The sequence below is a fragment of the Brassica napus genome, chromosome C8, assembly GCF_020379485.1.
Source record: "Brassica napus cultivar Da-Ae chromosome C8, Da-Ae, whole genome shotgun sequence".
In the NCBI taxonomy this organism is placed as follows: Eukaryota; Viridiplantae; Streptophyta; class Magnoliopsida; order Brassicales; family Brassicaceae; genus Brassica; species Brassica napus.
This window is the reverse complement of record NC_063451.1, coordinates 43,225,072-43,252,730: the sequence shown is the minus strand read 5'-3', so window position 1 is coordinate 43,252,730 and position 27,659 is coordinate 43,225,072. Positions and strand designations below refer to the sequence as shown.

General features: G+C 30.2%; 1 pseudogene; it reads left to right on the top strand.

Annotated features, from left to right (window-relative positions):
• The first annotated feature begins 18,610 nt into the window (after positions 1 to 18,610).
• On the top strand, positions 18,611 to 25,760 carry LOC106414653 (annotated as a pseudogene).
• Positions 25,761 to 27,659: the final 1,899 nt, after the last annotated feature.

Below are 27,659 nucleotides of genomic sequence, written 5' to 3'. Positions count from 1 at the left end.
TGTTATGTGGATGGAGTTTCAAAGAAGAAAATGATTTTACAGGTCAATGGTGGTTTTCCAGCAAAGGAGGCACATTTGACAATGTAATAGAAGACATCAGATATGTTGAATGTGAAGCTTTAATTTGGACTATGAACTACATAAAAACCTTACGGTTTTCAGAAGTGGTGTCTCAATAAATTATTTTCAACCGGTGAAAATAGTATGTACACCAACAAAATGGTATGCTTTCACTTCCCACATGGATGAATTTTAAAGATATCTAGAGTTCTTCCCTAATTCACAATCAAACATACTTCTAAAGCAAATAAAACAATAGTGTGTTTATACAAGGTGTTCCGAAAATGCCTTATGCTATAGTTTATGCTGATTTAATTTCACCTAATTGCTTGATCAATCGGTGTATGGTTCGTAGTAGAGTAGATATTGTTGGTAATACAATTATTAGTATTTTTAATCTATATTATCTATTAATTCATATTTTAGTTTCAGTATTTTCTCAAATGGAAAATTAGCAACATTCCTTCCAAAGAGAATTTAAAATATTGTCATAATTGGAAGCACATTCCTATATGAGACATCAGAACATTTGTCCATCCCTGATTAACATTTACCATTCAAAAATATGTACATGCATACAAGTTCATTGTATTACAAAGAAAAAGAAACTTTAGCATTACCTCATTGTCTCATGCGCAAAAAGTTTCTTCTACTTTTATTAAAAAAATTAAAATGCTATTGTCATTTTATGATGTAATGAAATTGTTGAATCAAGTTTCACATAAATGTTTTGGTATTTCATTCTATCAATTCATTATATTTATAACATCTAGATTTTAAAATTTGCTGGGAGACACTATATGGATGTGAAATGACAAACATTTTACCTCTCTCCGCAAAGGAGAAAACATTGTATGTACATACATACAATGCATACAACATGTTGTTTTTTCATTTTACATGTATCTCTATAATATTATTTGAGAAGTCAGTTTCCTATGTGTCGCTCACACGTTAACTCTCACGATGGTTGATTATACTGATACCCTTACTGAATTAATTTACATTTAAAATACTATTATTTATTTATTTTATTTAGTTTCCTTTTAAAAAATTTCCGAAAAATTTACACATATAATATAAAAGAATTTTTTTTATAAAGTTAAAAAAAAGAATTGAAAAACGAAAAAATATATATATATATATATAATATGATTTCATAATAAAAGGAAAGTTCACAAAATAGTAATATTACATTTAAAAAATATTTTTAATAACATAAAATATTATTTTGAAGTAATAAAATACTTTCTTTATATCTATGTTTTCTTAGATAAAAATTATAAATATCTATATAATGTGATTTCAATAAAAACAATTTACATAGATAATCCTGATATTAGAAAAAGAAATATTATTTCTTTTAAAACATAATTTTAAACAATAAAAATATTCAAACTAATAAAAATATTTTTATATATCTATATATTTTCTTAGATGATTACGTAAAATAATTAAGTAACATAAACTGATATAAGTAACATAAACAATAAAAAAAATTCAAACTAATAAAAATATTTTTATATATCTATATATTTTCTTAGATGATTACATAAAATAATTAAGTAACATAAACTGATATATGTTTGATTGTCTAAAAATAGTTTATAATTAGTAATATTCAAATGTTTTCTTTATTTTTCATATATTTAATTGACTATAATATCTTTCAATTACAGCAAGAAAATATCGATAAATTATATTTTACTTATATAATATTATTTTTAAATACAATCATATTTTTTTTACTGCTTATTTTTAAGAGATATTAAAAAAAACAAAAAATAATTTTCAAAATAAACATCGTCTGATCAAATAGTTACAAAATATTTTAATGAAGTAGATATATTATATTTTATCATTATTAAAGTTATTTTTTCTTAATATTAAATTTGCTTTTAAATTTTATGTTTTTATGTTTGTAACTTAATAGAACCATAATCAAAATACCAAAGCAAATCTGAATTCTCATTTTTAAGATTATTTAAAATAAATTTTAGTCTTCATTCAATAAATCAAAGGCGTAAAGTTATTTAGAATTTATAAAATATTTTAATTATTGTAAATATTGACATGTGCTCATGAGCTTTCAAAAATGTATCAGCTACTTACGCATGTAACTTCCTATTGATCATATTTTTCTTACAAACATCAACATATAATTTGATAAATACTATGAAAATACATGCACATTTGACTTAATTATAATAAAAAATAATTATACTTCATTTTGAATTTGAAAGAATATATGTAACTCAATATACTCACAACATGAGTAATTCGACTAATCCAATTTATATCTAAGATCATAGATTTAACTACGATAACAGTATATAATTTTATAAGAATAGTAATTTATTTTATAAATATAAATCACATGACAACTCAAAGCATATTAAAATGAAAATAGAATATTAACCAATTGTTACAATTTAGTTCTTTTGGAAAATTTATATATATGCATGAGACTTCAGAATATTATCGTTTCGTTATATTAATTTATGTAATTTGGAATCAGACACTTTAGTTTACTTTTTTATTTCATTCTAAGCACAATATATCTTAAGTCATACATAATCTTCATAAAATATATTCACATATCTAAGACAACAACCACCTAAATGCAAATAAGAAATTAATCAAAATTTTAATATATGGAATACAGATATTACAGTTGAATTCATAGATGCAATCCAATTTACCCAAATGATAACTAAATCGACTCAAAAACAACAAAATCGATTAAATATAACATATATAAAATTGTATAATTAAAGTAGCATAATATTTATTAATATAAATGATACATATAAATATAAATTAATTTAAAATAAAAAGTAAGTAGCAATCAATTATTATAATATATTTATTTTACAAATATTTATACTTATGCACGGGAAAATCACGTAGTATACAAATAATCATCAAAATAACTGCCAAACATACGTCAAAAATTTTGTACTACTATTCATTTTATATAACGAGGACATTCACACGAATTATAAGTATCAATACACACACACATACACAAATTGTTAGAATATTCAAGTCAGTGTAATTAAAAGGACCCCTTATGCACGGTGGAAACACCCATTTTAAAAACGACGGTCAAAACTCAACAAATTTCCTTATTAATATAAAATTATATCTGGTCGTTTATTGCCTAACTCATTGAGAATATGGAAGTTAATCTCTTGTAGTTTTGTTATTCTTCAAGTATATACATGCCTTCTTCATTAATTTATTTCACGTACACGACTTGAGAACTGTCAAGCAGTCGAAAGACTAAATAAAACTAGAAGAAAACGACTAAAACTAACGTCTTTTTTGTCAACTGATCCTTTCGACCAAACAACTAACATTATCAGATTTTCATCTAATTTGCCATTTAGACATTTACCTAGACCAAATGCCAGACTACTACCGTAACATTATGATGGCGAAAAACTAACCATTAGAAATGTTTCTTTTATGAGCGAAAGAAAGAAAAAAACTATTACAAATATTTGTCCCTTGAACGACATATATACCGGATTTTCACCAAACTTACCATCTTTTGACACCAGACCACCAGTTGAATATGTCATTACAAAAAGTAATCAGCTACATACAAATTTCATTAGAGATACATACTTAAGACAGACCATCGCTTCTTTTATTTTGCAGCGACATTTATGTTTTTTAGCAACAAATAGTAATCACTTTTAGGACTGGTTTATATTTAGAAGACACAGATATAATAAATTTGTAAGATAATAGGAATACACGACTTTATTAGGAAAAAAACTGACAAAATATTTCGAGTATTTTATATTTTATATCTATATATATTGGGTTAGTTCATATGCATGTAATAAAATTGGCCAAACAAAAATAGAATATGCTTAAGTGGAAATATAATGACATTATTCCGAAATAACGGTTTCAACTTGACCTCCACATTAAATTTATCGCCCCTCCCCAAAATTATACATATTTATACACGATTTATACAAATCGCATATTATGTTGACATTTTTTCGAAGGAATATGGTGTGACAAATGACAATTTTTATGCTAATTAGGTAATAATGTGATGATCTAACGCTACTATCTTTGAATTACTTTTCAATAACTTCTTCGTGCACGGTTTAGATAAATTTTCTAAATGTCTTTGCCAAGTAATTTTCTTACAAAAATACAATTCAATACATCTACCTTTATATATATAATATATATACATTTATATACCAATTTATACAGTAATAATATAAATATATTTACTAATTATACACTAATATATAAATCTCGACCGATTGGAATAGTATTTATTATAGTATTAATATATCATATGTAGATAAATGAAAACCAAAATAAGTTGACAAAACTAAAAATTAAAATAAATATTCATCGAATAAAAAGATTGTAAATAGATTAAAGACATGCACCACTGAAACAAATGATGACACATCAGGCCGTCCCACTAATCACACAAACGACACAGCATAATTAAAACAAAAATATCATATAAAGAAAAATATAGACTTATGTGGCTGTAAGCAAAATTAGAGGTTTAGTTCATCACAAACTGAACATGATGATAAAATAACAAAGCGAGAAAGATATATTTAGTATATAACTACATAAATTATACTCCCTCTGTTCTTTAATATTACATAATCTAAAAAAAATTGTTTTAAAAAGATCTATTTTTTACATTTTCAAAACATGTTTTATTAATTAATTGTAAATTTTAAAAGATTTAATTGCACTTAATGAATTGTTATTGGTTTAAAATTATGAAACAAAGATAAACATAAAAAAATATGTAAATTTAATGTGTTTTATTAAAACGTGTGAAAAATCTAGAATATGTAACATTAAAAAACGGAAGGTGTATATATTAACATATTAATGACTGCGAAAATGCGGTACAGCTCTGTGGTTTCGTTAGTGCAAGACAAAATTTCAAAGTTGGTTGGTTAGAATGGTGGAGACTATATTATATTTTTAATATTTTTTTATTTTCCTCTTTTGAAAAAGAGCAAATTTACATTTGATATTCTTATGTAAGAGTAGCGGTAAGTTGTTTTCAACCACCGTGGGCCGTGGGCGTAAGGTTTATTGAAATGTACATTTAGCCGTCTGAGTATATTACTACTCTATACTCTGTTTCTAAAAGAGTATTACTATATATGTTTTCTTTTTCAAATGATTTTAGTATTAATATATAGACCATAGAGTTGGTTTGATATTGTTGAACTAAGATTTGCTCTTTCAGTGTTTATCTTTTTGAGTGGATTCATCTTACTAAAATTGGTAATTTTTTTTTTTTACTTTCTTAACTTTTGCAAATCGGATTTTAGGATAATCTACCATCGTTGAAAATGTATTAGTTTGGCCTATTAAAAAAAAAATCTTTTTAAAGATGTAAAATATTATTTACATTAACTTCCAAGAACGTCTTATTGATTCCTCCTTTAGTTTCAAGAACGATGAGATTATGGTCTTATAAGTTACAACGATTTTTGTTGTTGTTTATCATCAAGCAATCCAACTTTTAAACTTTGACATATGTCCCTTGATAATAAGCGTTTCGCAAGTGCACCACCACTTGTAAAGCATCCTAACCGAATTCCAAATGAAATGGCACACGCGTAGTATTTTCACACTGTAAACTTTAGCCATAAATTACGCTTTTGATCTTATATTTAATATCGCCGTCCCATGCAGGTTTATCTTACAAGATTCTTCTTATTGATATATTTATTGTGTGTGCAAGATATTAAAGTATGAAGTTCAAAAACGGTTATTTTTATTGCTTCTGGACAATTTTGATCTGTCAATGTCGTAAAATTGCACGATAAATTCATAATTCTGATTATTCAAGCAAACCTGATTAATTAGAAACATATAATATCAACATAAACTGATGCAGAAACTGTCTTTAAAAATTAAGGATCAATAAAGAAGCGTCAGTTTCACCTAAATACAAAACTTTTCAGGGCAATTGGACGTTGAGTTTCAGTCCATTACATCACGCAAAAACACGAAGGTAGATTCCGAGTGAACAAACGTTATAACTTATATATATATACAAAATCTGACAAAAGAATAGAATAAGAAGTCATGATTCTGGTGAAGAAACGTTATAACTTATGTCTTTTCGTCGTCTATTGTTTTTAAAAAATCATTTGAATATTATTTAAGTTACGAGGGTTTGAAATGTTTTACAATAATAACTTAACCAGAGATTTATTGTTTGTAATTTGTTCGTATTTAGCTTCCTCTATAATTGCTTGAGACTACTTCGGTTAAGGATACAAAAGATAGATTAATTGTGCTTCTAGAAATATAATTATCGATTTTAAGATCATAAAGGCGAAGAAGAAAAAGGACAAAGATTAGTCACATGGCCTTCCCTACTGAGGATTCACAGGACTCCCTTTTGTCCCTTTTGCCCTTTACCAGGTTGTTTCTGTCGACGATTATAGATTCTCCACAAGAACGATGGCATGTGGTAGAAATTTTTTTGACATCAGTCACAGACTCACATGTGTAGAATCTTTCCCCATTATAATTATTTCGTAATTTTTATCATTTAGCTAATAATTAGCGCATGGTAAAAACCCCTACTAATTTGAAAAATTGTTGGAGTCGGTTTAATCGTCAGACGTTTTAGTAATGGAGTTGCAGAGGCGTGGGCTTCCAGTTTGATGGCTGAGCTTGTTTAGAAAAACAAAAACCAAAACACAATAAAACATGTTGGGCGATTTCTTCTCTAAATATGGTAACTTGTTTTCTTTAGTAGTGGGCTTTCAGTTCCTTTTCTAAATATCGTAAGCTAGCTTATTTCACAGTGAGCTTTTGTACGGCTCATAGTTTCATTAAGAGCATCTCAATGATAATTACCAGTCTATAATCTATATACAAGAAAATGACATTAACAATTTGCGTCAGTTTTTCTTTCTCATACTTCAACTTTTATACAAAATTGATTTCAAATAAATAAATTAAACTATTCAATTTAAGTTGAATTCAACATTGACCAAAATAATATTGGTCAATCTTATTGAATAAGATGCTACATATATAGTTAGGGGGATTTCCCAAATATGACACATTAATTCATTTGAAATACAAAAAATATTACATACTCAATTAAATGCAAAAGTAATAAAATTACCAATACTCTTTAATGACGAAACAAAAAAACTAGAAAATCCTTTTATGATTTTATCTTTCTTGATTCTACTTTTAAGAGAGAAGTCTACTGCAAATAGATTTTTTATGACTTCTTGAGAAGTCTACTTTGTAATTTGATATAGTAATTATATTTTAAATATGTGAAAACTAATTTTTTTAAAATTTATTATAAGTTATCAATATAAACATAAATATGAAGTAGATAAATTAAAATTTAATACAATTGAAAATTTTGAAAGAATATAGATTGGTTTTCTAGTGTAACACATATACTATTATACTAGACTTCAAAACTCTTTTAAATATATACCCCCCTCTGTTTTTTAAAAGAATGTCATTTTAGAATTCTAATATAACTTTTAGCTTAATATTAACTACAAATCTATTGGTTTTATAAGTAATTTCATTTATTTTAAATATTATTGGTTAAATATGTGTAATTAATAAGAGTTTAAATATATTTTAACTATTTTCTTAATTTGTGTGAAAAATGTCAAGTGACATTTTTAAGAAACGGAGAGAGTATAAATTAATTTCAAGGTTCAGGTGTTTATTTTTGTAAAAATTTAGTATCTTAGTTGACTGTTAATGATTTCAAGTAATGAACTCATGGCCAACAAGCTTGGAACATATAGTACAATTACAATTTACAACCAGTGTTCAAGTTCCGAGGACTCACAATTCAAGTTTCAATTAAGTATCAAATGTAGTAATTTAATTAATACTATATGAATTCAAAAGCATCAAAATGGGAATAATGATGTAAATGAGGGCGTAATTAATTACTGTTTATTCTCGTCGGCACTAAGAGCATGATTAACCCGGGTTTTTAATCTGAAGTTCTTAACTCATGATTTGACACTTTTTTTTCACATTTTCCGGCTAAGAGCTGGTTCTTATATCTTTTATTTAACAGATGGTTCTTAACTTTTCTTTGTTAAAAGCTAAGAAATGATTCTTAGCCGAAGCTAACAACCCCACCCTAAAAACCCGGGTTAATCATGGTCTAACTACTAGTATCACTTTTTCTCTCTTTCGGGTGAACTTCATAAATCTTGAATGTATCTACAGTTCTAAACTATGTTACATGGAAACAGAAGCGGGTACATGGAAACATAAGCGGGTACGTGGAAACGAAAGCGTATGGAAGCGCAAAAGCGGGATTTTTAAAAAAATTAGGAAGCAGGTACGTGTTGGAAGTGTATCCATATATATATATATATATATATATATATATATACATATGTAAGAATTTTTAAAAAAATCTAGAACTAAAATTTATATGGTTTAAATTTAAAATAAAGCATTTATTCATTTATAATAATTTTGTAATGATTTCATATTAAAACTGTGAAAATACACATAAATTAAATTTAAAATAAATTATTATATTAATTATTTTTAATACTTTATAATTAATTGACATAATATATTTGAATGTATGATTTATCTTTAATAAAAACCTCAATCCATAAATATAATTTATAGTATTAATTTTAATATTTGTATATTTCCATTCTCTCTATTCAATACTATTAAAATTTAGATTTTATATAAATTAAAAACTATAATTTTATATTTTTATTGATATAAGATATTTATTTTTTTAAAGAACGGAAGCGTGATTTCAAAACGGAATTGTAAGTTTCTAACGTGTTTTTCAAGAGAATATTTTAAAAGCGTTTTGGAAGCGAGATTCCTTAAGTTACCACAAGGTTCCGATTCCGATTCCAGTTCCGAATCTGGAAACGGACGTCCGATGAAGCTTCCCTGCAACATAGGTTCTAAACGGCAGTGACAAAAAAAAATCTACAGTTCTAAATGGATCAGAGAGTAAGAACATTTTAATGCAATATTTGAACTATTTACCTACTTTTGCTTGTGGAGTAGATAAGGAAAATGAAAAACTAAGCAAGATTTAGAAGATGAATATCCTAACAAGCATTAAAAATGCTAATCATATAATATTGCGATCAAATTACCTCTATTAAGCTTTTAAATTATATAAAGAACTAGTATTCTTTCCCGTGCATACATTATTATTTGTAAACATATATTTTTTAATAAATATGTAAGATTTCCTACAATAAGTATTATTTTATTTTTTTAACTCTAAAGAAACTTTATTAATAGGTACATGGTTATTATTATAAGGTTATTATTGATAAATTTAAAGAAATAAATAATCTATTGTTTATATTTTACAACACTTCAATATAGACCCAAAATATCAAGATAAAAGATTGATTTCACTTTTTCAAAACCAACAAAATATTAGTATTAGAGATAAAATTCAGGAAAACCATAGCTCTCGTAAAAAAACAATTAGATATAAACAATATTTTGTAGAATATTGACGTTATCTCTTGTAGTTTTTTAGTTCTTCTCGATGTGTCATTGCAAGTTATATATTTATGGGACTCTACAGAATTATGTAACACTATATAAGAAAAAATAAAATAAAATGTGTATATTACTCCTACAAAAATATTATCTCTATACAATTATAAAAACATGTATAAAATAAGGAAAACCAACCTGAGATTAGGACTTGATCTAGAAAGTAGACACGAGATTCCTTTTTGTTTTCTCTACCACTTTGAGTTTCTTAAGACCAGTTTGTTTTTGCTTCTAGTTATCACCACATTTTTCTTTTCTTCATCTTGTGGTGCTCTCAAGTTTATTAGTGAGCTTGTTACTTTCCTCTCTGAAATCATCACCATCACAACAAATAAAAAAATTCAAGCATATCGAGAATTAATCTAGTCAATTTAAAAAACGGCAGTGACCTAATTTGTGTAGTTTACCTTTTTTTTTATCATGATATATGCATAAAAAATATGTAGTTTTTACCAATATCCAAAAGAGAAAAAAGAAAGAAAAAAAAATCATAAGTAGGTTATAAAAGAAAAAAAGGTTCATGAAAAAAATCAACATGACATAAATTATGATTTAAGTATTGAAGAGTTTGAGCGTATTTAATTAGTTTCACTAACCTGAATTTTAACTTCATCTGCCAACTTCCCAGGATGTTCTTTTAAGAGTACGAGGTTACTTTCCGCGTTACGCGCGGCTAATGGGTTTAAATTTAATTTTTATAGTTTTTCACAATCTATTTATGTTTAAAATTGTATGTTTGTAAAAAAAATGTTTTAAGTGATTAGATTTGGTGACCAGTTTTAAGTGAATATTTGATATAAATATCAAGCAAATAAATTAATTTAAAATAATTTATTGCATAAACTACTGTAACGTTTTTTATAGGTTACCTCTTTAAATCATCAATTCTTCTTATCGAAAAAGGTTATCAGTAATATTTTTGAAAGTTTTCTTCAATAGTTATGAGGTACTATAAATAAAATATAAAATAAATTTAATGATAAAAATAAATATCAAAAGGAAACTTTTTTTTAGTAAAGACCAACTTTTTGACAATTTTAGTTTTTAAAAAAAATATTACATTAAAGATCGCTAATTTAGTAGTTGGATTAATCAGCAATAATTAGTTGAAGTGTCCTGAATAGTTCAATTTAAATTGGTCCTTCAAAATGCCTCATCACTCCTCCATAGCTAACTATTTAATATGCATATGAGACTGTAAGGAAACAATAGATAGGAGACACATCACAAGACAAAAATAACGTAGGGTTCATAACCTGTTTAAATTTAGGATACTAAAAGTTGGAGAACTCATGCTATGTGACTATCTTCGACTCATATCTATTTTTTCAAGTTCATAACACTCTTCAAGAGTAGAACGGTTGTTTTATATTGCAACATTACATGCTTTATAGCTTAGAATCCACATAATGTCTCCTGCTAAATTACATTTGTCGTTATTTAGCGTTACCGCCAATAAATCTGTTCCTTTATTTATTTAAATGTATGAATATATACATCTATCATGATATGGTACACACAACTTTATTAGAAACTGCATGAGTAGATCCCTCCATGGTATTAAGTTGTAAATAGTCTAGCAACAAAATTATTAAAATAAGTTAAGGTTTGAGCATATATTAAAAGATCTTTAATAAGACTACTTATAGCAATTAAACATGTAAAAAGAATTAAACATCTTTACAAAGCAGTGTAACATTCAGCGAAGACTAACTCCAGTAGGTCAAAACCTTGGATAGCATCAATTATTAATGCTTTATACACATAGCTTAACAGGGTAGGAACATAGCAGTTAAATATTAATTCGTAGCACCACAACACTCTCAACGAAAACTTAATTCTGAGACAAAACATTAGCTTGCATCAATTATGAATTGGAATCAATCAAAAAAAAAAAAAAAAAAAAAATCAATTATGAATTGAATTGCATGGTGTTGAAGGACATGAACTTAATACTTAGCACTTAATCCCAATAGCTCCATACCTATCATTTGCACCTCTTCGTATTTATCACAGTTATAGCCTCTCTCTCTCTCTCTCTCTCTCTCTCTCTCTCTCCCTCTCTCTCTCTCTCCAGCCATAATCTACCTCAATATGATGACATGTTCATGCATCTCATACCTATCACTCACCGACGGTCTCCAAGTGGACCATTCCTGCATCGATAATGCATCAAAAGATCAGGACTTTCCAAAACCATATACATATTTTAACCAATTAAAAACAAAGATAAGAAGAACCACAAACCTCCCCATTAGGTAGGAATCACGAGCTTCATACTTGTGTCCATCCTCGATGCAGTCTCTGTAGCTATACTGTTCCCCGATCCTCGACGCAGTGTCTATCAGGTTTGATGATAAGATCCTTGAGTTCCATGCCAAGACAAAAGTTCTCGTTTGGTGGCCTCCCATTGTTCGGACTTCCTATCATTGTGGTTAGTCCCAGTCCTGGACTTTTTATATGTAGAAGAGTCCTTTTATTGAAGAAGCCAAATGAAAAGTATCTTAGATGCAGTTTTAACATCAGAAACTAAAAAGGAACGATATGATGCTTTCTTGAATACCTTTCATAACTTCTGGCCTCAGATTTAGCTACACATCGATGTAACCTGGAAGTTAGATAGCAACACACCATCACAGTATGACGATGAACAAAGTGGATCCGATGGTTGGATCCCGTAGCATCATCTTAGATGCACTAAGTTTTTCTGTGGAGATAATCTTCGTCTCTCTTAATCCAGGGACAAAATCATTGAAGAATAAAGCAGATGAGGCCGTTGTAGTTGGTCTAGCCATTTTCTTAGCCATGGATGCGGTGAGTTTGGATGATCAGGTTTGTGGATTCGATGAGAAGCCAGAGAAGCGAGTTATATATATAGGTGAAGTTAGGGTAATTGAAGAGTTTGGTCGCCATAAGATATCTACAATAAAGAAGAGTGAGTGGGAGTGGTGGATGACTTGAGTTACTCCTGAGATCCAAAACGGCTGAGCAGAGAGAGTTTTGTTGAGGAAGAGTTTTGTGAAGAGCAATGCATGTATGCGTTACTACAACTCAATGGTTTTGGTGGGCCATCATTTGGGCTTCGACATAAGACAAAATGACATAAAAATTAAGCTGACATGTGACAATGATTGGCTCGATGTAGCATGCCTAGAAATCCTCTAATTTAGTTCCTTTTATATAGTAGAGATTGCTGCCACTGTTTTGATAAAAAAAGTATTGCTGCCACTGTTTGGCCAGAGACATGTCGACCTGGACATAGAATTGTAGTCCTGATGACAATGTTGATACAATAATTAGAAGTCATCGATCAGTCTTGTTAGAGATTGAAATTTATTCAAACTCTGATAGAAAAAGTCAGTGGAGTAATTGCAGACTGAGAAAGAATTGATAGCATCGTGAGTCAAATCTTGTAAAGAGAAAGTCTTAACGGTTTCAAATTTTGAGATCATGAAGTAGTGGGAGAGATATTATTGATTTTTATTTTATCTTGATTTATATGTAAAAATAATAGAAATCAGTTATTTTAATAAATAACGGTTCTGTTACAAAGCTTTTTTGTGAATTTGTATTTTTAATTCAAAATTTTAAATATATATCATGTGTCAGAATTCTATTGGCCATGTGATTTGTGATTTGTGTTTTACTACATAAAGGACGAGAAAAATAAGAGAATTGTTAGTTTATATTTAGACTCCATAAAAATAAGAAATGCAAAAAAAAATTCATAAAAAATTGCTTTACCAGTAATAGTAAAAGGTTGATTATTTGTCTTCTTTTCAAACTTTCATATTTTGTCTTCTTTTATGTATTTTTCATTTTCTTTTTAAATAGATTTTTCACGTGTCAGCTTTAGATTGGTGATACAACTTGTGCTTTAGTATATAAGGGATATGGATTACGGCAATCATCTTTTGTATATTAGTGAGTGATAGTCATTATCTCTTAAAAAACTATAATATGCCGTAATGCCGTAGAACCTCTATAAATTAATAATGTTCGGACTTTGATTATAGAGATATTAATTTACATAAATAAAAATAAAAAAAAAATATTAATTTACAAAAGCTTTTTTATTTAGATTTCTTATTTTAAAATATATTTATTCTAAGATAAGAAAAATATTTAATTTTAGTGTATAGACATTAATTGTTATTTTTTTGAAATTTGACATTTATATTAATTATATTATATTATTTGGTGTATATAATATATATTGCATAGAACTTAAATGTGATTTTAGATATAATATTACTAAATCTTATCAAAAATTTATTAAGTGTTAAGAAAATATAAAGATAATTTCATTTTGAATATAAAACAAACAATATAATAATATGTTATTACTTATGTAAAATATGTATACATATAAATTATTAATTTATAATTTCAATGAAACCATATATTTATATAGAGTTTTCTAAAGTATGACATACACTAAACCTGTGTTCTAAGACGCGTATGTGGAGACCATTAAATCACCGATAATACGCTGGCAGAACTTTGCCGTTGTTTGATAAAATCAGAATAAAAATTGTAAATGGTAAGAAAACTTCAAATAATCTTGATTTTGTACTCGAAACATCAAATAAGAAAATTTCAAATAATATTGATGTTCCGAGGGCGAGAGCAAGTTACGGTGCTGCAAGGGAGAAAAATTCTCAGCTCCGGGAAGCTTTGTCGGTTGCCAACACCGTCATGGCTGAGAACATGACCCAAATGATGGCCATGGCGTTGATGTTTGATCTCATGGCGGATGGAAACCCGGCGCTTACAGAGATGTGGCGGGCGGTACGTCTGAACATAAACCCCAACCGCACACTTAAAGAGCAGGCAGAGCTAGAGTGGCAGACCGAGCGCCGTAGTTCCGAGCTCCGGGATGACCTGAACCTTTAGGTTTATTTTTTCAGCTTGTAATATATTTTGGATATTACAAAATTTTAATATATTAGATTTTTTATTTTAATTTCTCGAATTTAAATAATTTTGCAGAATTTATTATTTTATGAATTTATAATTTAAAACAAAATATTTTTTTTAAATGAATAATTATCAAGGATGTTAATTGGCCGTAAACTAGTCATAAAACTTATGACTAATTCACGTCGAATGTCGATGTGAATTCATCGTAAATTTACGGCCATCTAACCTGATTTTTACTACCAATTTCACGACAGTGTAACGATCACATTTTACGACTTATTTATGATGAGATACGTGGACCTAATATTACGTCTACCTTACGACGAATCACTTTACGATGATTTAAAGACTACTATTGTTCGTCGCAATATTTACGGCGATTTTACGACGATTGACACATTATGACGACGACTGGAGAATCGTCCTAATAAGGGATTAACGACGATTTAACAATAAATTGTGCAGTCGTTAACCCTCTGTTTTGTTATAGTGTGATTACTAAGTTGAATCTACCACTTATTTGTGATAGAAATACATTATTTATATTAAAGACAATATTTGAATGTTATAATTTTATTTTTAAAATTGGATATATTGTAAAAGTTAGATATTAAATAAAAAAAATTGGTATCATATTAAATTTTGTTTCACGAAAAGAACTAATTATTTTGCTATGAATCTGTAGAGCAATTTAGTAAAAAACTAAGCTTATGGCATCAAAAAAACCTTTACACGGCTCTGCTTATAATATGTTTGAAACAAATAAAGCAACATATTTTTTTGGAAACCAAAAAACTTTTTTCTTTAGGAGGATCAAAATGGTACACTGACGTTCTTGCCTGACATCTGGCAAGCAGGCATTTTTATTATAAGGATAAACATAAAGAGACTCTTTATTAAAGAGGAAAACTGAAAACATCTTATTTATGGGTTGCAGACTCGAGATCTAATTGGTAGAAAACAAAGCAGTGATGATACCCACGTGGTAACTAGTTATTCACCATGACACAAGTTTATATTTTCAGATACGTGCCATTCGAATATACGGGTTTCGGATCTAAATATTCTATTATCCTCAAATATTCGATCATTTTTATAAAAAAAATATTATTATTATTTTTTAAAAAAATATATATATATATATATATTATTTAAATTAAAATATAATATTATAAATTAATGTTACGTATAAATATTAATATATCAACTATAATTATTAATAAAATTTAATATATTTTTAAAATTCATACATATAGATTTAAAAATAAATATATTCTCGCTTCGACGAATCTAACAGTTTATTATCCAGATTTGAGTATTCTGGATATCCAATTTTCAGAGCAGATTTTGGATTTGAATCCCAGATCAGATCTAAATCGTAGATAATATGTCTTAGCCCTAGTTCAATGTATATCTTTATATTTTCTTTAAATATATTACTCTGTTGTAAAGTTATTTTTGTTTTAGTATATACCTAAGTTCTTCTATATTTAGAGACAATAATAATTTTTTTTTTATTTTTTCTTTAAAATAAAAAACCTCTACTAAAGATATCCATTAAAACCAATCTATCTATTTTTTTATAATAAAGTTTATAAAGAAAAATATAGAAATGGATATAAAATTGGGTTTGAAATCTATATTATAATAGTTGAGTTTTTGCTCACTCTTCATCGCGTCATGTCAGAGTTTTGAGGACCCCACTTTCAAAAAGTGTGAAAAAGTGACAGACCCATGGCTCTAACCCGGGTTATTGAGATATAAACACCAACATTTATAACACTAAGTTAAATGATACTTTGTACATTAATGGCTGAACCTAATATATATTTATGAAGGTCGGAAGCCCTTGCTTCTTCGGCTTCCTCTGAGGGTCGGGCCTACAAGTGTATTATGGGTTTCATTTTTAAATGGGATTCATCACGTTATATGAAAAAAACTCAAGTTTAATTGCAACAATTATAGTTTTCTCATATTGTAAATTGTTGTCGTTTAACATGAGTTTGAGTTCTTTTCATCATTGTCTCAAACAAGTCTGAGTTACAGAGTTGCGCCGTGTGTATGTTCGTAATTTATTTTTTCACCGGTGAACTCTTCATGTCCCCATCTTAAATCGCTTGATCATAAATGTTCTTGATTTGTAGCCTCTCTATAAACCCTATATATATGATTCTCATCTTTGATGAACCCTATCTGCATTTCCACAAAACTCATTGATTCCTCTTAGCTTTAACCATCTTCTAGAAAATGTTTATCTCTGCCTCTCCAGTTCCTCAAACCGGCGTCCAGGCGTCCGTCACTCAACCTTCGAGTCTCTCCGTCTTGGTCGTAGTAGTCAGAGCATAGCCTCTGGCTTCCTCCGCTTCTGGGATTCCATGAATTTCAAAAAATACAGGGAGTTTGTGGGAATCACGGCTCTCTTCCTTGATGAAAATGTAAGTTAATCTTTGATCTATCACACTTATTTAACATAATTGTTTTAATTGATTTTCTGATTCTTTGTTGAATAATATTATTTGCAGATTCCGTAATTCATGGATTTACTCCCATCGGACGTGCTAATCATTACATGCCATCTTTGAAAGCAGATTCCATTGTGAAAATTCATTGTTTTGAGGTTGCTAGGTGCTCAAGCATGTACAAGATAACTGATCATCCATTCCTTATTCGTTTCATCTCACTAACCATTATTGATGAAGTCATCACGAGTGCTGCTGAGATCAATCTCCAGTCAAGATTAGACTGTTCGACAATCTCCAAGTGATTGCGAACACAAACCTAGAACTCCTAGGTATATTATCATATTGTTTCTGAGTTTATATTATGTTTCGATATCATAACTGATATTTAAACTCGCAGATGTGTTGGGCAAATCCGTTATGTCCAGGGCTTTGACCTCACCAAAGAAACAACTCGAGTCGTTATCTGTCTTCTCACTGATCTGTAAGAAACAATCAACACATAATTTCTTTTATATTACTGTCTATATTGTGCTAACATCAATTATCAAAAATATTTTCTACCCAAGATTTGTGGTCGTCTATTTATCTCCCTTACTTATCAATCTAATTTTACACAAATTTTTATTTTACAGCTTAAAAGAAACCACAATAACCCAAACAATAAAAGAAACCACAGCCACACCAGAAGATACAAAAGACAATCCCAACAGACACAAAGGCGGCAACAACATCTCCAGCTGCTCACTACTCTTGTCTTATGAAAATAGCTTACATGCTCAATGTCAACATGCCAATGCTATTGTCTTCTTATGAGAAATACATATATTCGTTTAAAACCCATTAAGGCCAAATACTAATTGTCATTCATTTTATAGTTATATCTACAAGTCTTCATATATTTGTTTTAAAGGTCCGGTAAAAGCAACAAGTTTAAAAATAAAAAACATATAACCAACATAATAAGAATAAAAAAAATTATTAATTAATACACACAGCTTACACAACTAAACTGGAAAAAAAATACAGAAACAAAAGGCACTCTCAACAATCTTAATATAATTTATGTAATCTCAACAATACAAGTAACAAATTAAAAAGACAAACAAACAATAAGTCTTAGTGACACAACAAACAACACCACAGACTATATCAATCACATTACTAACACAGTTTAGTCATTCATGAGTGGAGAACAGTGCATACACAGTTCATCATCACAACCATAACCCTATAACAATAAAAAACTTGAAAAACAATGATCAACCCAAAACACAAAATTCATAGCTACAATAACCCTAAAAAATATTAAGATGAAACAAGAACTCTGTCCACAACTCTGCGCAAACGCGGAGCAATGCCCCTAGTGGTTTAAATACTTCAGTCAGTCGTTCTCCTGTCTCATGTGTTTCGTGAGAAATAACTAAACATATGTTTAGTTTTTTTTCCTGAGTAAACACATATGTTTAGGTTGTAAACTTGGTACTTTACAAAATGACCCTCAAGTTGTATCTACCAGTACAAACGACTCAAATAGACTATACATATTCGTTTATTCCTCGAAAAGACTGTTGACTCTTACTTCTTGCTTTTTCCTATTTACCTCTCTCTCTCTCTCTCATCTATTTCTCCTGATTCGTTTTCTTTTTCTTCCTCCTTTCGTCTTGCTGAGATCTAGAAAACCCTAGAACGGGGAAGATCGCCAAGATCGAGGGGAAGATCAAGATAGAGTTAATATTGATGGGTAGAGGGAAGATTGTTATCCAGAGGATCGATGATTCGACGAGTAGGCAAGTCACTTTCTCCAAAAGAAGAAAGGTCTCATAAAGAAAGCTAAAGAACTCGCTATTCTCTGCGATGCAGAGGTGGGTCTCATCATTTTCTCCAATACCGACAAGCTCTATGACTTTGCCAGCTCCAGGTTTCTATTTTCTTTATTGAATCCCTAGATCATTTCACAAATATATACATAGATATAAACAAATTTATATGTATGTCTAAATCTATTAACGAAAGTATATATGTAAATGTACTTATGTAATGTCATGTACGGGTAATGTACTGTTTGCTTGGAAGGGTTGGATTTAAAAAAGTTGAACAAAGAATGGTGAGATTATATTTCAGTGAGATGTGTTTAGCTGTGCTCTGCGCATTTGTTGTGTACAATTTTGTGCATCTTGCTCATTTCAGTATACAAGGTGGTGTATATATTGATTACAACTATTATTTGTAAAGGAAAACAAAAAAGAAAACTATCTAGAGAAGCTTAAGCTCATTATGCTCATGGCATAGTGTGTATGTGGACATGTGTATCATTGTGTATAAATATATCATGTACAAATATGTATATAATTTGTGTGTTTATTTATACATCTGTTATAAATTACGTATCTGGACTGGCATTATGACAGCCAAATTTAGAAACATCTGGGAAGTAGAGGACGACATATATGTATTCCAAGCTAAAAAAACAAGTACAACGTTGAAAAACTAAAAGAGTGATTAAATGGAGTGTGCGAGATGATCACCATAAAGTGATGAGTTTTCACTGACAAACTTGTATGTATAAGATATTAGTTTGACAGAACATCAGATGACTAATCAGTATTCTAACTACATACCACTGTATCAATATATTTCATAAAAATATTTTATTTTATACTTGAACTACTTATATTTTAAGTTTAAAGTATAAGAGATATATGATACATATATATATATATATATATATATATATAGTTGACAAAACAAAATATGATATATGTATATATATATATATATATCATTGGATATTGAGTTTAATATAAGTACCACTGTAAAAATAATTATAATAGGAGTCATCAATATGTGAACTTGACCTAGAAGCTAGTACAAAGTTATAAAATATATATATGACTTCAAAATGTGAATACTTCGTATTTATTTTGAAGATACATTTTTCCAATATGTTTAAAATACATATTGTTATAGCATTTGAGACATTTATAAATCATATAGTTTTTTCTTATGTGATAAATTCTTTATAAAAACTATGAAAATTTTGAAAATTTAAAAAGAAGTAAAGGATTTGTTTTTCCTAACATTACAAAATAGAACTATTATTTGCCTAGAAGGAAGTAAACAGTATAAACTAACTACAGTTTCAATATACTGAAATGAACAGTATGAAATCGACTATTGAACGATTCAACAAGACCAAGATGGAGCAGCAACAACTATTGAACCCTGCGTCAGAAGTTAAGGTACGTAGACTATTCAAAAATGGCACAATACACAAGAGGAGCTGCAGTTACACTAATAAAGATCTTAATCATGTTTCTATATTATTGAACTTGAATTTGAGAGTTGATGAGGTAGATTGTGTTTTTGTAGTTTTGGCAGAGAGAGGCCACAACTCTAAGACAAGAACTGCACTCATTGCAGGAAACTCATCGGTATGTATACGTAATTGTTTTAATTTTGTGAGTAATTAATTATGAATTTTACGCTAAAAATAACTAGTATTTTAATATGTGGTTTAGCTCAAGTTTCTTTTATACACTAGTATTGATTCTCAACAGAAGCTCATCCCATCTCTTTATTTATTTTTTGTTTATATCTATTCAGCTAAAATTTTGGGTATGTAGCATGTCTACTGTCTTGTTCTTCTAGCCACCATCACCATCTTTTCTGGTGATAAATTGATAATATTTTTACATTTTGAAAAGGTCGAAATACATATAACAACATAGATCGTATGTCCATAATGTTTATATGTGTATTTATGACGACTGTGTAAACATGTAATTAAGGGCAACAAAAAAACTGTATATGCATAAATCACAATAAACATTTTGTATGAAGCAGACAACTAATGGGACATCAATTAAATGGTCTGAGCGTTAAGGAGTTGCACAATATAGAAAGCCAACTTGAAATGAGTTTACGTGGAATTCGTATGAAAAAGGTAATGCTTATCTCTCTATATACACATATATTAAAGTTAGATGATAGATGCTGTGACGATCCAGATACCCTCGTGGGTCTTCAATAGAGCCAGATACTGTTCGTCTTGAGTCTAAACTTCACGGATTTGTTTTCGGGTTAATTGTTTTCTAAAAGGAGTTATATTTAAAGGAGTTGGACCAGATATATATTACATATTTTTTAGGTCTAATATACAGTGAGAGGCTTGAATTGCTTATTTATTCTAAAATCTTTCTCTCAAACCAAAGACAAGAAACTATAGCTTTGATACCAATTGGCTGTAACATACAAAATACCCTCCTGGATCAGATGCTCTACAAGAGTCAGATTAGATGCCTTTTGTTGGGGGCAGATGTTCTACAAAACCAGATGTCAAATTTCTCAATTATTATGATATTGTCTAGACAAAGTTTTTATAGATTTATTTTTTGGTCGGTTTCTTCCCAAAAAACATCATACTAAGCGGATATTTATATGTATATATATAGGTCTAATATCTGATGTGGGTCTTAGATTGCATATTTATTCTAACAACCCTTTCCTTAAACCAAAGACCATAGAACTTTGGTTCTTATACCAATTTGTTGTGACGGATCAGATGCCCTTCTGGTCATACTCTATAATAGAACTAGACTAGATGCCTTTCGTTAGGGTCATACGTTTTACTAAAGCTAGATGTTCATCACCAAATATCCAACTCCTCGTTTAGTATAATATTGTTTACATTACACCTGAACTATCACAAATATTTTTCTTAAGGCGACCATTCCCCAAAAAATCTTGTACTAAGTGAAACTGAATTAAAATAAATGTATTAGACTTTTTTGTTCTAATATCTATATAAAACTTAGATTGCTTATTTATTCTAACAATAGACTTCCAACAAACGAACAATCAATCATAAAACAATGCAACTTAAACCGAACAATTTGATCATTGAGCAATGACATTCAAACTAATCATATATTCTCGAATTTTGCAGGAACAAATTCTGACCAATGAAATCAAAGAACTCACCAGAAAGGTCAGTACTAAATGATTTATATCAGTTACAATTTTGAAAGATCAAACGGTAAATGTTTATGTTTGTGTTTACATTTTATAAGTACGAGATGAACTTTTGTTCAATAATAGATCTTTTTGCAAACTGAAACTAAACGCAAATGTGATCTTGCAAACAATATTTCTTCCTTTTCTGATTTTGGTTTCTAGTTTTTTGTTGTTGCTGAAAATTTCGAATGATATTAATACTCAGCAAATTTTGCAACGCAAATAATATTTCTTCTTTATTTTTTGTTGATTCGCTTTTGCGTTTACAATTTACAGTAAACATATTTGTTCGATACGAAAAAGAAACTAAATATGTTGTGTTTAACTATGAGCGTAGATATAAAATATTCACACATGTAAATACAGATACAGTGTAATACATATGATCTTTTCTTTTTGAAAAAAAAAGTAAATACATATGATCTATGTTCTCATTTCTTATTTTCCAGGTTCTTATATATCAATGGTTCATCTTTGCAGAGGAATCTTGTTCACCATGAGAATCTTGAATTGTCGAGAAAAGTACAAAGGATTCATCAAGAAAACGTCGAGCTACACAAGAAGGTTGAATAAAGATACAAGCTTCATTAGTTACTCTGCGTTGAAAAAATATATATATATATAATTTAAAATCTCCCAGACATATGTTTCGAAGTTAAAAAAGTGGTATTGTGGTAACTGATTGTCTGGCAGGCTTATGCAGTGTCAATCAGAAATGAATTGGGAACTAGTGATATTGAAGATACAGCCGATAAATCCCATGCTCAGGTTCGGCTGCAGCTAAGTCTGCCTGAGCAATCCCATTATGAGACCTCAACAAATAGCTAAGATCATAAAGCGTCTAACGACTTGTTCGTTCTTGATTCTCTACACCCTTCAAACTTATATATATAGCCGTTTATTTATATATATACCTCGTTTATATATACTTAAGTATGTTTTCATGCAGGAAAAAGTTTGAGAATACTCATGTGGAAGAAAAAACGAAAGGTTTGATTTTGTATGATACATATATAAATAGTCTCAAGGGAAAGCAATAGAGCATGTCCATTGTATTCTTTTAAGCTTTCTCAGTTGGTTTGAAGTATATAATAAGAATATATGTAAACACTTAAAAATATAGTTAGATAGGGCTTTCGATTTGAGTTTTGGTTTGATTGCAGTTTAAACTTGTTCAGTGAATAAACTATTACTTAATGTCCTTATTGCAGTTCAACTTGTTTTGATTTGATATTATTTTCAGTTTAATATTGATTTGGTTTAAAATACTTCAATTAGGGTTCAGATTCTTTTTACTTTTAGCTTTAAAATCCCTAATTTAGTTGAGCCTACTCCAGATGATAGAATACGCAAAACAGTTCCCAACAATCAGGTTTGAAGATGAAACCATGAAGGCGTGAATTAGTTTCTTAAGTCCAAACTACAACACTGATTGTTGGGAACTGCTTAGATGTGCATACATAAATGGAATAGAGCAATTGGCATAGAAGAAGAGATTGAAGGATTTGGTTAGGAAACCACATAGAAAATTGTGATAAATCTATCTAGTAATATATAAGAGGTGTATCCATGGATACACATCACTATTCACCTGGATAGTGTAAGAGAAATAATCCAATTTCAAAAGCCAAGTAGTTTAATTGCCCTCTCTACTAAGGAAACATCACTACTAGAAATATTTGCTATAAAGCCTATAATCACGGCATAGCTTAAAAGGCTATTGAAAAACGCCACGTTGCTCTCGAACGAGAAAATTTGCGGCTACATTAGCTAAAAAAAATTATGGTTATTCGTGGCTAACTAGCTACTACTTTGCCACGACGATTTTGTGGCTAAATTAGCCATAATGTGAATCACCATCCTCATTCAGCTAATCAGCTTCCTTTGTTTTCTATCCTGTCCTACTGTCCTCCTCTGCCTACACAGCCGTGGAGCTTCTCCTTGTGTCGTCTTCTTCTCCGGTGAGAGCACGGCCGGCTGAACAAACGAGCTGATATGGAGGAAGAATCAAGCGATGCTGTGTAGACGCTCTTCTTCTCCGGTGAGACCATGGCGAGCTCGGAATGACATGATCTGAAACCCTAATGTTCTCTAGTTCTCTAGTTCTCTCGTCTCCGGCTCTAAAACATCTCTCATCTCCGGTTCACTCCACCTAACGCCGCCTCTATCTTCTCTCGTCTCCAGCTCACGGTCTCCGCTGGTTACCACTGTCATCCGCAGTCACTCCACACCTCTACACAAGCCGATTTCACTAAAGAAAGAAAATAAATTATAGAGATTTTTGTTGGATATTTAAATGGTGAAGTACAAAGAAAGATTAAGGGATTAAAAGTATAGAGAAGATAGTGGAGGTTGCTTGGTCGAGAGAGATAAAGGAAGAAGAAAAAAAAAAGAAAAAAGAAGAGAGTGAGACTGATGAAGAACACATATGAGACAACTTTGGACTAATTTATTCAATTTAATCAACGGTCAAGATAGCAATCATCTACCCTATTGTTTCAGCGAAAAGAAAATTAGAAAATACAGATAGTTAATTATGTTTACTTTTATTTTAGTTTCCCTATTGTATATGAAGGATAAATTAAAAATAAAAAAACGCTCTCTAGATAGAACTTTCAAACCTAGCCAAGTTCTCCTCTGCCGCCGTGTTCCTTGCCGATAGGCAGAGTTTCTCTTCTTTATTATCTCGTTTTCAGTTTGCTTCTCTGCTTTCTCCGGTTCTGTGGGCCGATATGTCTTAATTTTGGTACTTCTATGCTTCTCTGGTTCTGTGAGCCGGTGGTGGTTCTTGAATTCGGTGGAGGCATCGTGATCTGGAAGGAGGGCGAGGTTTAAAGGTCGGTTGTTTGCAGAGGAGCCTGCGTTTAGGAGCTTGCATGTCTGCAGATCCATGGCAGATCTGAAGTTTTCTCTTCATGCATGTGCTTTTTCAACGGTTTAACAAAAGATCATGGTGGCCTTGGGTCTAATCATCGCTTCTAGATCTGGGTACCTCTACTTTTCTATGTCTTCGCGAGTCTTGCTTCTTCGCTTTTGGCCTGGTCTCGGTTTGGGGTTTCGTTTCTCGGATGTGAGTTTGCTGTGGAGCCATCTACAATCGTCTTCTCTGTTTGGGGAGATTGGTTTAAGGACGATGCAGTGGTCTCGATCTTCGGTTTCTTCTCTTGCGAGGACGTGACCAGCTTTGTGCTTGTAGATGGGCTAAGCTGGGTACACGAGTGTCCGTGTGTAAGAACCTTTGATCCTCTTAGACGTTTTGCCCTATTGGAGTTTCAAGGTTTACCTTGTGCCAGTGTTATGTTGCGGGTCGTGATTCTTGATGTAAACGTGGTGTAAGTAGTTCGGTGTTGTTGCTCGTTTCTATTACTTGATCCTCTTCGCCGGTGTTGTTACTTGTTGGGATCGTGCTTTGACTTCCTCTAGATTGGATACTCCGCAGATCCTTAGTTCTTAGGTTCAACTCCAGCTACAAATTGCTTCTATGGAAGGGTTCATGTGTGTTTCGTGCTTTCAGCTTCGGTTTTGTATCCTTAGGTCTTTTTGCCTGTAATGCTTTAGATCCTTTGTTTGTTGTTTTTGCTTTTGTAAGATCGTTCTGTTTATGTCTCCCTTGTTTGGACTTCTTATCTTCGGGATGTTCGTACTTCGAACTCGCCGGCTTCACTTCTTGAAGGATATTAACCCTGTCCGGCTTCACTTCTGGAAGGATGTTAATCCTTGCCAGCTTTGGTTTGTAACTTTTGTTTCAATTTTCTAATAAACTTTCAGTGTTTAATAAAAATAAATATGAAGGATAAATTAAAAAATAATATATATATATATATATATATATATATAATGATAGAGATTATTTTGACGCAGCTCAACAGTTACCCCTGTAAGACTTTGAACTCATGTGCACTTTATATCTACTACAACAACGGATAGATGATAAATTAGTCTGAATATATACTACAAGTTAAAAGTGGCTACAAGATGGAAATGATAGATTTGGGGAGGGTCTTCCCTGATGTGGATCACCAGAACTTAAAACTCAAATATGGACACTACACCGGTTTTACCAAAGCTTAAGCATTTCATTAGGAGACTGCTATCTCTAGCCAATGGTACGAACACCCGACTTCAAACTAGAGGAATTGCCATTGATACTCAATGCCCACGTTGCTCAAATCATCCGGAGTCGGTGAATCACTTAATTATTCTTCACTTGTCCACTATCGGTGCAGACATGGCGATCCAATCAAGTAACACTGGGTTTCTCCTCTTCCTTAACAGATGATTTAGAAACCAATATGAGATTCATATTTAACCTCCAATCTCTACCACAGTTAAACCCGGAACAGAAGCTAGTAACTCCATTTTGGATGCTCTGGAAAATTTGGAAATCAAGGAATAATTTAATATTCAATAGTGTAACGATTAATCTTGAACGTGATGCCTATGTGGTGCAGAGGTTTGTGACTGGTTAAAGAAAACAGCTACGAACCCTCCCGTTGTTTCTACTTCTACTCCACGAAGAACTTGGACTCCTCCTATGGAAATGTATTACAAATGTAATGTGGATGCTGCATACAATGCATGAAACCTTTGCGGGTTGGATTATTAGAGATTCACATGGAGTAGTCAAATATTGGGCAATGAGTTTTCTAGGATACTCGTCATCAGCACTTGAAGCAGAGAGTAAAGCGTTATTGGCTGCTATTCAATGCTCTACATGTTTTGATTACAAGACAATAGTTTTTGAAAGCGATTGTGAAGTGTTGATTAAAAGTCTGCAAACTCAGGATCGAGACTACAGAATATCAACTATCTGCTCAGATATCAGACAATGGTGTAATCAGCTCGAAAGCTTTCAATATCGGCATGTCCATAGGATCGAATGCTGTGGCGAATGAACTTGCAACACGAGTCCGTCCGTCTGAATCAGCCATTTTCTTCTTCTTCTAGTTTCATTCCATATTGGTTAAACAATGTACTATGTAATGATTACATTCATCAATTCTAATATAAGTCATTTTGAGAAGAAAAAAATGATAGAGATTATTTTAAAGGTTAAGATATAAGATTTTTTATTTTATTTTTATTTAAGATTTGATGTTTTAAGTTTGAAAGTATTTGCTTTTGGATCTAGATTTACAATTATTATTTTATGTATATTTAAGTATAAATATTAAAATTTATAGTTGTGAAATTTGAAACAAAATAAGTTTAAACAGATAAATCGACTATGCAGTTTTGCTTATTATGCAGTCGGATTTTCAATCACATTCCACGGTTTTTATATTTACACGTATTAAAAATTAAACCGAATCAGGGAATTTTTTTTTTACCATGTTTATCATCCACCTAGTAATTATTGATCTGATTAATCGCTAAACAAGCGAATTTTAAAACATGGTATACATACTCAACTAATCCACATGACTTTTTTTTGGGGGTAAAATGTTAAATCACTTGACTTATCTTAAGTTCAAAGACTAGAGATTGGTTGTAATAGTATTTCTTTTTCTTTTGGCTGAAATAGTATATTTGTACGAAGAAGAACCAATAAATTGCTTAATCTTTCAATTGATAGTGACATTTGAATCGAACTAAAAAGATTGGACAACTAACGCG